Source organism: Acomys minous, assembly GCF_964271855.1.
Source record: "Acomys minous genome assembly, chromosome: 5".
NCBI lineage: Eukaryota > Metazoa > Chordata > Mammalia > Rodentia > Muridae > Acomys > Acomys minous.
The window spans coordinates 128,891,605-128,904,673 of NC_140494.1; the positions used below are offsets into that span (position 1 = coordinate 128,891,605).

Consider the following 13,069-nt stretch of genomic DNA (forward strand, 5'->3'; position numbering starts at 1 on the left):
TCCATCTCTCCAACAGGTTTTTTTTCTTTTTTTTTTAACATTCCATTTCCTAGGTCTGGCCAGTGGGAACTGACTGCCAGGGACGGACCTGCTGGGGTTCTTGTGCACCCTGGGCAGCTGCCCCTTGGCTTTAGCTTCTGCACAGGACTATGGGTTGAAAGGAAAACCCTTGGCCTCAAGCATCTGCTGAAATGGCCCAAGACTCCAAGAGCCTTCACATCCTTTACTCTTTAGAGAGAGATACTCGGGGGGGGGGGGGGGGGGCTAGACTGGTCATGGGGCACCATGGCCCTACTGCTGTCCCTGCAATATCTCACCAGGGACCAGACAACCGAAGCTGCTCCATCATTCCTTCTTATTCAAATCCCACACATCCCCACACCATAGAGAGCAGACAAAATGTCGGGTTTTGTTTGTTTGTTTGTTTGTTTTTGTTTTTGTTTTAATATTATCAAAGGACTCGCACGTACGATTGAGTTTTTGGAAGCAGAGAGAGCCAAACGCAGCGGCGGTTCAGCCTTGTCCTGGTTGAGGCGCGGTGAAACTGAACAAGATCATTAAAATCTCACTGATCTGCTGATCTCCTCTCAGCTTCAGGATGCCTTCTGCTGCTACCAAGCCTCATAATGGTGGCTTTGAAGTTCTTCGCAAGTGTGAATTTACGGTTTTGTAAAGACCAGATTCCTGAGCAGGCCATAAATTATCCTGTTAGACAAAGGCTTCTGGGGAAAGGCGTCCTGTTGAAATCCTTTAGTGGATGATTTCTAACACACTGCTGGCAGAGCAAATAGCTGGCACTCGGGGGCCCCACAGTCCAAGAATGGCCAAACTCCAGGGAAGTGCCAGGAGGCTTTGAAATCCTCTTAAAACCCTTTTCTAGGTGAGAAAGAGAGAAAGAGAGAAAGCCTAGTGTTTGCAAAAGAAATGGCGTTCCATTCCTCTTTGGTTAGCAGTCTAGTTTTAGAATCAGTTGAGATACAGCTTCTATTACCATTAATTGATCACAGGTTGTGCGAGTCTCCACAGCGGTGGTCTTTCTCACTGGACTGCTCTCAGCTGCCGTCTCACAATTAGCTTTTCTTTTTTTTTTTTTTTCCCCGAGACAGGGTCTCTCTGTGTGGCCTTGGCTGTCCTGGACTCACTTTGTAGACCAGGCTGGCCTCGAACTCACAGCGATCTGCCTACCTCTGCCTCCCAAGTGCTGGGATTAAAGGCGTGCGCCACCACTGCCCGACCCATATACATGAATGGGGCTTGGGAGGGGGGGAAAGGGTGCACAAGAAAAGCTAATTGTTTTTCTTGTGCTCCCTTTTCCCCCCTCCCAAGCCCCGTTCATGTGTATGGGTGCTTTGCCTACATGTATGTCTGTGCCTGCTGCCTTTAGAGACGGAAGAAGGCAGGTCCCCCAGAGCTGGAGTTACAGAGGGTTGTGATTGGCCACGTGGGTGCTGGGAACAGAATCCAGGTCTGCAAAAGCAACTAGTTCTCTTAACCACTGAGCCACCTCTTCAGCTGTGTGTGTTTTCAAGCACCAGTCACCAGCAGTGGTGAGCTGATGGCTCTTCCTCGCAGACAGGGCACGGAGGCTCCGCCTCTTCCTGTCCTCCTGCCAGGCTTCCCCAACGAACAGCTGGAAGGGCTAAAACTGACTCTAAACAAAAACTGAAAATAAAATTGGGTCAAAACCAGAACTATAATTTCTCTCTGAGTAATGTTGAAAATGAGATGTATTAAAGCAATACAGGGCCAGCTCGGTGAGTGGGCTGGCTAGCTTTTTCATCAACTTGACACAAGCCAGAGTCATCTGGCAAGAGGACCCGAGAACTGTAAGATTGGCCGGTAGCAAGTGTCAGGGGCATGGTTTTTTTTGTTTTTGTTTTTGTTTTTGTTTTGGATTAATGATGGATGAAGGAGGGCCAAGGCCACTGTGTGCAGACATCCTTAGGAAGATAGTTTGCTGCCAAGGAGGAAGTGCGGGCGATTGTAAAGCTCTTGCTTGGGTAAAGGCCATGGAAGATAATTATCTCCTCCTCTAAAGGCGCAGGACATCGCTGGATCATTAAGCATCTGCTCTTCCGGTTTAACTGAGATAGCCCCACCGTGTCACGCTGTGAGTGCTTGTTCTCCACGCAGTGATGCTGTTTAGGGAGGCATGGCCTACCAGACAGCAGTCAGTTACAAGGAGAGGGCCTTAGGGGGTTAGAACACAGGGCCAGAGAGGTGACTCAGCAGCTAAGAATGTATCCTGCTCCTGCAGGGGCCCTAAGTTCAGTCCCCAGCACTCACATTGCGTAGCTAGCAACTGCTTTTATCTCTAACTCCAGACAGCCTCCTCTGGCCTCCACAGGAACCTGCACAGATATGCACACCCATATGCAATATACACATAAGTTAAAATACAATCTTTCTTAAGGTAGATTTTTATTTGTTTGTTTGCTTGCTTGCTTTGGTTTGTTGTTGCTGTTTTTGTTTTGTTTTGTTTTGTTTCGTTTTAGACAGGGTTTCTCTGTGTGTAGCCCTGGCTGTCCTGGAACTCACTCTGTAGAGCAGGCTGGCCTCGAACATCTGCCTGCTTCTGCCTCTGCCTCCCAAGTGCTGGGATTAAAGGCATGTGCCACCATTGCCCAGAAAAAAAAAACCTTTTTTTTTTTAAAGGTTATAACTTCTCCCCTAGTTCCCAAAGGTCTCTGTTTTCCAGTCTCCTCAGTGTGGACAGCCATTGTCACAAGTTCCCAACACCATGAGCTCTGTCATGTCTTCCCATTACAGATGGATATTGAAACCCTGCGGGGCTTTCCAGGTTAATGTGTCCCAGGTGAGGGAAGTGAACTGCAGCACTTGGATTGTGTGGTAAAAACAGGAACAGTTCACTAAGAGAAAAGAGCACTTCCAAAAGAGGCAGTGGGCCAGAGATCGGGGAAGTCAGGGGCTCGGCGGCCCCACGTCAAGAGGGCCCGTTTATGACCCCTTGTGGCAGTCTCTTGCACGCTGTGGCCCACGCATGCCAGCCTCCCCAGTCCTGGTTTCCCTGCCAACTGTGCCACTCTACTTCATAGCCACCCTGCACCCCTGCACCCCACTCTGCCTCAGCTCCTACTGGGATGGCCTGTGGGATCTGAGAACCCATGAGCCAAAAAGCAACCTATGGGACCCAGGAGAGGGACTCGGATCCCTGGCTTGTGTGCTGGGAACTGAACTTGGGTCCTCTGCAAGAACAGTACTGCTATGTCTCAGACAAGGCACAGGGATGCAGCATCAATGAGCTCCAGTTCCCACGGGAGCTTTGTGAGAAAGAGCACTGCCTCCCAAACCTGAGGGCATGGGGGGCTGGAGAGATGCCACCGCAGTTGGAGGCACCTTATACTCTACAAGAGGAACTGAACTGAGCTCCCAGCCGCATCCGTCAGTGCCTGACCTCCTGTAATGTTAACTCCAGCTCCAGGGGACCCAACACCCTCTTCTGAACACTTACACACATGTGATATATACTCACACAGACAAACAAACATAAAAAAAAAATAACTTCACAGATTATAATGTAAAAACTGAATCTCTTGTTGGGTAGCTTGTCTCTGCAGTCCAGCGCTCTTGTGGTTCTGAAGGGCCAGAGTTGAGTTCACAGCATCCATAGTGGGTGGACAGACCACACGGAGCTCCAGCTGCAGGGTATCTGATGCCCTCTTTCTGGCTTCCACGGGCACCTGCACACACACGTGGCATACAGACACTTATGTAGCACACTAATACAAGTAAAAAATTTTTTTAATCTTTAAAACTGGAGTTCCTGGTCATAGATATCAAATTCTCATCAAACAGTGGCCATCTTGACATTACAAACAAATATCAGGTGCTGTGGGATAGTCTGTCTGGCTCTTTTCTTCTTCTCTGTTATAATGCAGCTTGATTGAGTGACTGCTGCAAAGGTGTATCGAACACAACTGATGTCAGCTGACGTACCAAATGTTAGGGCTTCTTTCTACAATGCAGGAAGGGAAGGGTAGCCTACGGGCCGTGGGAGTGCTTCTCTCCTTGGACAGCTGTTCACATCAGAGAAGAGGAATCAAATCAGACAGTGGCCTTACAATTCCAGTTTCCCCCTTATGGGCAGAGGGGCCATGTTCAAGTTTAAGGGACATTCTTATCATGGACTCTCATTGTGCCCTCTGGAAAGGAGGGGACAGGTAAGCGCCACACTGGTCAGTCTCGGGTGACAGAACTGAACGCGCTTATTGTGCACAGTGGCAAAAGGACTCATTCTGTGTAGAGGAGTGTGGGCTTTGGGGAGCTTGTTAAAGCCAGCCCTGTCCCTCACCAAGCCCTCATGAGGGCCACACTGAGAGCCTTAGAGATTGGGAAAACCAGGAGTGAGATGCACCTTGACTCTGCCTATTAGTTTGTGCCTGATCCTGGGTCTGGACAGATATTTAACAGCTTATACAGAGTCCCCAGGAGGTATTACCATAGGGCAACGCATGGGTCTCTGGATCCCGATGGTAGACTGGGTGTCACATCATCCTGAAGGGGGATTGCTAGACCTCTGACTCTTGCAAATGGTCACAGAAAACGTTTGACTTTGCTTTAAGGCAGTGCCTAATAGACAGATTGCCTGTTGCATTGTGGGATCTGGGGTGGGGATGTTTCCGTTAAGACCCAGCAGCAGCCCTTCCGAGGGGGCGGAGAGATGAAGGGGGAGGAGTAAAGTATGCAGATTTCCTAAGAGGCTGTTAATGAGGCAGAACGGTTTCTAGGGTTAAGGGCTTTTGGCCTGTGGATCAGATGCAGAGGGGAAGCTGGCGATTTGGTGGACAAGACCTCCTTCATAGACAGAGGCCCAGGCAGCTCACTTCTGTCCCCTTTTATTTTTTATTTTTTAACTCAGATCACTCTCTGACTTTTATGCAGAATTGGGCAATAATAGAAATGAGGCAAATGGGGGATGGAGAGATGGCCCAGTGGTTAGGAGAACATGCTGTTCTTGCAGAGGACCTAGGCTCGGTTCCCAGCACCCACGCAGTTGCTCATAACCACCTATGTAACTCCATTTCCAGGGCATCTGACACCAGGCACACACATGGTGCACATATGTATACATGTGGGCAAAAACTTACACACATAAAAATAAGTAAATAGAAACATTTTAAAAATTGAAATAGAAGGTGCTAGTCATTATAATGAAACACACAAGACAATTAAGCTATAAGGAGAAAAGGTGTTTTGTGGCTCTGTTCTGAAGCTCCTGGTTCGTGCCCAAGCATCCTTGTCTCTTTGGGCCTGTGACAAGATGGCACACCATGAGAGGTGTGTAACAGAGCACACCTTTCACCTCAGAAGTCAGGAAGAAAAGGAGAAGGAAGAGACTGAACTCTACCATCCCCCTTAGAGGGTACACACCACAAAAGGATCCCCCCTACCTACCCCCAGGCTTTGTTGTACAACTTCCCAATATACCACCCTGGGGGCCCATCCTCCAGTGAGACGGCAAGCTGGTTTGGGATTAGGGCTGGACTCCATCTCTGTCTCTCTTTACCTTGTAGCACAAGCGGGGGGGGGGGGGGGGGAGGGCGGGGGGGGGCAGGATGCATGAATCTTACTGTGAAGGGGAAATAGAATAGATACCGTGGGTGGACAGGGGTGGGGATGGGAGCAGGAGGGAGGGGGGGATGAAGGAAGAGAGTACGGGGGGATGGGAGAGACAATTGGAATAGGGGGCGGGGCTTCTCTGGGCTGAAATAGAAACCTAGTGCAATGGAAACTCCCAGGAGCCTATGAGGGCAACCCTAGCTAAGAATCTCAGCAATGAGGGACACGAAGCCTCCTGTAACCAGGCAACACTTCCGGTGGAGGGACTGGAACACCAACCTAGACACAAAACCTTCAGTCCACAGTCTGTCCTGCCTACAAGATGTACTGGGGTAAAGGCAGTGCAGCAATCGTGGGAGCGGCCAAGCAGTAGCTGGCTCAGATGGAGCTACATGCTATGAGAGGGAGCCCACGCTTGCCACCGCCTGAAGCACCAGGGCCCAGAGGCTGCATAGCCTGGAGACCTAAGATAGAACCAAAGAGGACTGGCAAAAAGAAAGTAACAAGTCAATAAAATGATTCCTAATGAAATTCTGCTGTACTCACAGATTGGTGCCTCGCCCAGTTGTCATCAGAGAGGCTTCACCCAGCAGCTGATGGAAACAGATGCAGAGACCCCAGGCAAGCATTAGGTGGAGCTTGCGGATCCTGCAGAAGAGGAGGAGGAAGGTCTGTAGGAGCCAGACGGGTCAAGGGTCAAGGACACCACGAGAAACCCCACAGAATCAACCAACCTGGGCTCATAGGGACCCACACAGACTGAACACCCAACAGGGGAGCCTGCGTGGACTCCTTGTGGGACGCCTAACAGCGAGGTCAGGGGTTGTCTCTGACTCCGTTGCCTGCCTTTAGGACCCTCTCCCTCCTGCTGGGCCGCCTCATGTAGACTTAATAGGAGAGAAGGTGCCAAGTCTTACCGCAATCCGATACACCACGGCTGTTTGATACCCATGGCAGGCCTGCCCCTTCTGAAAAGAGAATGGAGGAAGAGTGGATGTGGTGCAGGGAAGAAGGGCCTAGAAGTGGGGAAAGGGAGGGGGACTTTGATAGGTATGCTAAAAAAAAAATGGTGCACACCTTTTATTTTAGCACTCAAGAAGCAGAGGCAGGTGACTCTCTGTGACTTCCAGACCAGCTTGGTACGCAGAGATTTTCCAGGCTAGCCAGGGCTATGCAGTAAAATACTGCCCCTCCCCCTCCCTCCACCCCCCATCCCCCCCAAAAAAAACAGGCAAGGGAAAAAGTTCTCTTCTGAACCCACTAGTAAAACCAATAACAAAGAAAGCAGATTTTCTTCTTCGGGCCAAACGAGTTTCAGAAACTTCATCTCCAGGTCTTATCCTTGTGGGAATGCAGGCTGACCTTGGTCCCTGTACCTTTCCACAGTGCTACGCGCCAGCTAGCTGGAGCATCTGTAAGGCGCGAGCTTCTGTGAGGAGATGGGAGAGAGAGACAGGAGAATCCTGAGTAGCTCACAGGCCGGCTACCAGGGCACACACAGCAGGGGGGGCGGGACAACAGAGAACCCATGTTAACCAAGGCAGAAGGAGAAGAATGACACTTGAGGCTGTTCTGTGACCTCCACACGTGTGCTGTGGCGTGTGTAACCCTGGACATTCTTTAGGAATGCTAAGGCTGAAGGATTCTGTTTCCCATGGCACTGGGGCATCTGTCTTCCAATGTACGATCTTCCTTCACCAGAACGGGGAAAAAACAAAAACAAAAACAAAAACAAAAAAACCCGAATATTTTCTTGACCCACTTCACCCTGCTTACTTACCTCCCACCTCGACCCTGATGTATTCTTTCTGGTTCACCAAACCCACATGCTTGAGCACACAGGTCCATACAGCTGTGTTCTGGTCCTCTGTCTCTCTGGTCCCATCAGCACCTGTTGCCATGACAACACCACAAGACCTGCAACGTTATCTCTGTCTTGAGTCAAGGATCTGCTGCGTGATTTTTTAGAAGTTTGGATATTGTGGTTTTTGTGGGTGTGTGGTGGATCTCATCTCTGTGACCCCTCAATACTCAACAGAAGTGGCTCGAGGGAGGGGAGAGGTGTTATCTTAGCGCCCCCCCCTTGCGTCAGGGTTATACCCCACCATGGGCAAGGAAGTCAAGACCGCTGGAGTAGCTTGACCCATGGAAACAGGAGCCTGCCGGCTACTCATGTCACAAGGGTCCTCAGGAAGAAGACAGAATTAAAGTGGGTTACAGAGACTAAGCTACAAGCCCCAGGGACCTTCTTCCCCTCCAGGCAGCTCTTACCTCCTAAAGGTCCCACAGCATCCCAAAGCAGCATTGCCAGCCAGCTGGAGACAAATGTTCAGACACGCAAGCCTCTCTCCCAGCAGTGGGCAGAGAGAAATACGAGTGCTTCGAAAAAGATTGGACATTAACTAAAAAGATCAATAATAAACTTATTATTAACCTATAAAAACAAAAATAAGATTCCTGGCCAGGGGAGCGGAGTTTAGAGACATCCATCAACACAAAGCGTATATTTTCCCCAGGTTCTGAGCAAATGGGTCCTGTCTGTGCAGTTCTTACCTTTGGAGGTTAAGTTTGAATTTTCCAGTTTCTCAGTGTGAGTCATAACACCTGTGATTGGCCCTTCATCTCTCTTCTCCTCCCTGGGGCCATGGGATGTCAGTGAGAGAAGTCTAACAAGGGCCCCTCTTTTGATGAGGCTCGTCCCTGTGGGGATCTAGCAGGTCCACAGGAGGGCTCGGTAGCAGCAACAGCAGCCCTGTGGACTCAACAGTTCCTTTTGAAGGTGTGGAAGCTGGCATCACTAGCCTGCCGTGGTTTGACAAACGGTGGGCATAATGAGGGTGAACGTGAAGAGAGCGTCCAGGCACAGCTCCTTACCGCCACCTGTTTGCACAGCTCCTGTTATTCCCCGCCTTTGACGGGCTTGGCAGGCTAGGGAGAGCTGAGCTTGCCCTCCAAGCACCCAAATCCAGGAGCAACGCAGAATTGCAAGACAGATGTAAGGAATGCTTTGAAACAATGTTGCTCTCTCTAATTAGTACAGACCAAGCCATCCCCCGAGGAGCTCGGTGACCTCAGCCTTGTGAGGCTGCGGTATTTCTCAGAAGCTGCAGGGGCTGTAAACCTTTTTCACTATGCACAGACTGGCCTGAGAATCTTGAGTGAATATATATATTTGACCTACAGTGCTCCCGGGTGTGTTACGAATTGGAGACAGGATGGATGACTCTCGGGGATAGTTAGTGTCATTGTTCTTTGGAGTTTAGTATGCTCTGTGCCCAAAAATGTCCTCATGCCAGGGTCCTCCTGCTGGGGGTTCCAGTGGGAGGCTGAGGCAGCCCTGCACATGGCTTCTGAGCATCCCTGAAGATACATTTCTCCAGCAAAACCTATACAGAGCGTGGAAGCAAAAACATAAGGTGCTTACTGGCAGCCAGCCCCCAGGGACATTGTAGGAGAGAATACAGCTTCATAGAAGCCCCACACCAGGTGTCTAACAGAGGCAGGATTTGCAAGCAGGACTGTCTGGCTGCAGGTTCCTAGAGCACCGTTCTGTTTCCGTTGAGAAAGGGGTGGTTAAAATGGGGTATATTGGTGAAAACATTTTGCCCTCCTAAAGCCAGCTTTACTTTAAAAGACAGAGGCAAAAGGAAGGGGAAGAGGCTGGAGACATAGCTCAGTGGTTAAGAGCACTGGTTGCTCTTCCAGAGGTCCTGAGTCCAAGTCCCAGAAACCATGTGGTGGCTCACAACCGTCTGTAATGGAATCTGATTCCCTCTTCTAGTGTGCATGAAAACAGAGCATTCATACACATAAAATACATAATAATAAAACATAGAGGCAGGGCTGAGACAGTGGCTCAGTCAGTTGTGGGGCGCTCTGGAGAGGTCAAGGTCTGGCATTCTACAGATAGCCAGCTGAGCTATTACCAGCTCCCTCTCTCAGCTGGGTTCTCTCTTCCCCTGATCTGGGATCCCTGGGTCCTCTAAAGAGCATCACATAAGCCTCAGGAAAGATCACGGGCCTGACCCTTTCCTGGTAAGAAACCGGTTTAGCAAGCACCTGGGAATTCCTGGAGTAATCCACCTCTCCCTATGCTAAGGAGATCCTAGCCTCCAGCAAATGACCTTTCATCTACCTAGTTCTTCCCCCACCCATAAGATAATTAAGTACTGTGTTTTCCTTCTCATGATAGGATGTCGTGCTACAGCATGTAAATGAAATACTGTAACACTGCATGTAGATTAAGTATCCTGGCACCCCTAACCCCAGCAATTCAGACATATTTACACTCAAACCTCTCCCCACTTCCCATGGTTATAAATAAAGGTTGGCTGGCTGGCTGACTGGCTCTCGGTCATGTTTGCCAATCCTCCACTATGACCATCTAAGACACTGTTTATTCTGGGGAAGAACTGCCACTGTACAACTTGTGGTCAGGCATCCATGGCACAATTGCCTAGGCAGCCGCTGGAACCTGCTCTATCACCATCGCTAGCTCTGGGCTGTCCACCAGTGAAGCGCCCACCTGTGCCTACCTGTGACTCACCAGACCTGCCTGCCTGCCTGCCTGCCTGCTGCCTGCCTGCTGCCTGCCTGCCTGTCTGCCTGCCTGCTGCCTGTCTGCCTGCCTGCCTGCCTGTCTGCCTGTCTGCCTGCCTGCTGCCTGCCTGTCTGCCTGCCTGCTGCCTGCCTGCCTGCCTGCCTGTCTGCCTGCCTGCTGCCTGTCTGCCTGCCTGTCTGCCTGCCTGCTGCCTGCCTGCCTGCCTCCCTGCCTGCCTGCCTGCCTGCTGCCTGCCTGCCTGCCTCCCTGCCTGCCTGCCTGCCTCCCTGTCTGCCTGCCTGCCTCCCTGCCTGCTGCCTGCCTGTCTGCCTGCCTGCCTGCTGCCTGCCTGTCTGCCTGCCTGCTGCCTGCCTCCCTGCCTGCCTGCCTGCCTGCCTGCTGCCTGCCTGTCTGCCTGCCTGTCTGCCTGCCTGCTGCCTGCCTGCCTGCCTGCCTGCCTGCCTGCTACCTGCCTGCCTGCCTGCCTGCCTGCTACCTGCCTGCCTGCCTCCTGCCTGCTACCTGCCTGCTACCTGCCTGCCTGCTGCCTGCCTGCCTCCCTGCCTGCCTGCCTGCCTGCTGCCTGCCTGTCTGCCTGCCTGTCTGCCTGCCTGCTGCCTGCCTGCCTGCCTGCCTGCTACCTGTCTGCCTGCCTGCCTGCCTGCTACCTGCCTGCCTGCCTGCCTGCCTGCCTGCTACCTGCCTGCTACCTGCCTGCCTGCTACCTGCCTGCTACCTGCCTGCCTGCTACCTGCCTGCCTGCTGCCTGCCTGCCTGCCTGCCTGCCTCCTGCCTGCTACCTGCCTGCTACCTGCCTGCCTCCTGCCTGCCTGCTGCCTGCCTGCTACCTGCCTGCCTGCTACCTGCCTGCCTGCTGCCTGCTGCCTGCTGCCTGCCTGCCTGCCTGCCTGCTGCCTGCTGCCTACCTGCTGCCTGCCTGCTGCCTGCTGCCTGCTGCCTGCTGCCTGCTGCTGCTGCCTGCATGCCTGCCTGCCTGCCTGCTGCCTGCTGCCTGATGCTGATGCTTGCCTGCCTGCCTGATGCCTGCCTGCCTGATGCCTGATGCCTGATGCCTGATGCCTGATGTCTGATGCCTGCTGCCTTCTGCCTGCTGCCTGCTGCCTGCCTGCCTGCCTGCTACCTGCTGCTTACCTGCTGCCTGCTGCCTGCTGCCTGCTGCCTGCCTGCCTGCCTGCTGCTTGCCTGCTGCCTGCTACCAGCTGCCTGCCTGCCTGCTGCCTGCCTGCCTGCCTGCTGGTTTCAGTTTCAGATGCTCACCTGCTTCCTGTGCTGTGCTTAGCATGCAGCTAGACGAAGGGCTGTAACACTTTTGGTGTCATCCTGGGACTGTGGAGCTCCCCAGTCTCCAGTGCCATTTTATACCAGCAGTTTCATTCTAAAAGAGCTAAGCTGTAACACCCAATGGGAAATCACTTCCACCTCCCCCAGTGAGACTGGAAACGTGGCCTATTGCTTGAGCCTCGGGCCTCACCTTGAGTGCTCTAAGCTGCCCCCAGGGGAGAAACAGGACTTTGGAACCTTTGATCTCAATGTCCGTCCATTCTTGCCTGGAGGCAAGCAATGCCATGACCAGCCTGCCTGACATGGAACCCAGGCCACCCAACGGATGCTGAACAACAGTCAGCAAAGTCACAAGGACCCAAATTCAATCCCCAAAACCTAGAACCCACATTAAAACAAACAAAACAAAACAAACAAACAAAAAAAAACCTAATAACACCTGGACACATTTGTGATCTCAGTGCTGTGGAGGCAGAGACAGGCAGGTCTAGGCAGCTAGGCTGACGAGCCAGACTAGTGGATTCAGCGAGCTCCAGGCCAATGAGAGACCCCTTCTTAGAAAACCAAAGCTGGCAATGCCTGAAGAACAATACAGAAGCTGTCCTCTGGCCTCCAAGTGCACGTGCACACAAGGGTGACCGTACCCTCACTCACACGTACACACATGTGTACAACACCCACATTCACTCACATAACTATAGACACAAGAGCCAAAAGGTCCAATTCCTAGAGTGGCCCTTACAGGACCGGCTGCCTGTCAGGAGGAGGCAGAGGCTTGCTAGATGAGCTCTACTCCCTCCTTGGCCACAAGAACCTGAGGAAATCTCCTGAGGCCCCTAGGTGTGTTTCCTCATGAAGACAATGGGGAGATCATCACCACCTCCTCCGTTTCATGGAACAGTTACAATGTGGCTCTGTGCGTTGACAGGTGCTTCACCATATGAGGGACTGCCCTCCTCCCCCACGCCCTCTTCACCAGATGAAGGACCACTCCCCTCCCCCATGCCCTCTTCACCAGATGAAAGACCACCCCCCTCTCCCATGCCCTCTTCACCAGATGAAAGACCACTCCCCTCCCCCATGCCCTGTTCACCAGATGAAGGACCACCCCCTCTCCCATGCCCTCTTCACCAGATGAAGGACCACCCCCCTCCCCCATGCCCTGTTCACCAGATGAAGGACCACCCCCTCCCCCATGCCCTCTTCACCAGATGAAGGACCACTCCCCTCCCCCACGCCCTCTTCACCAGATGAAGGACCACCCCCCTCCCCCACGCCCTCTTCACCAGATGAAGGACCACTCCCCTCCCCCACGCCCTCTTCACCAGATGAAGGACCACTCCCCTCCCCCACGCCCTCTTCACCAGATGAAGGACCACCCCCCTCCCCTATGCCCTCTTCACCAGATGAAGGACCACTCCCCTCCCCCATGCCCTCTTCACCAGATGAAGGACCACTCCCCTCCCCCACGCCCTCTTCACCAGATGAAGGACCACCCCCCTCCCCCATGCCCTCTTCACCAGATGAAGGACCGCTCCCCTCCCCCATGCCCTCTTCACCAGATGAAGGACCACTCCCCTCCCCCACGCCCTCTTCACCAGATGAAGGACCACCCCCCTCCCCCATGCCCTCTTCACCAGATGAAGG

At 52.5% G+C, this 13,069-nt stretch overlaps 1 long non-coding RNA gene across 1 annotated transcript; it reads right to left on the minus strand.

Annotated features, from left to right (window-relative positions):
* Positions 1–10,683: 10,683 nt before the first annotated feature.
* On the minus strand, positions 10,684–11,404 carry LOC311597774. Its single transcript, XR_014779347.1, has 4 exons — positions 11,368–11,404; positions 11,047–11,060; positions 10,932–10,957; positions 10,684–10,707 (listed from the first exon to the last, which is right to left on the minus strand). It is a non-coding gene; the product is annotated as an uncharacterized lncRNA (long non-coding RNA).
* Positions 11,405–13,069: the final 1,665 nt, after the last annotated feature.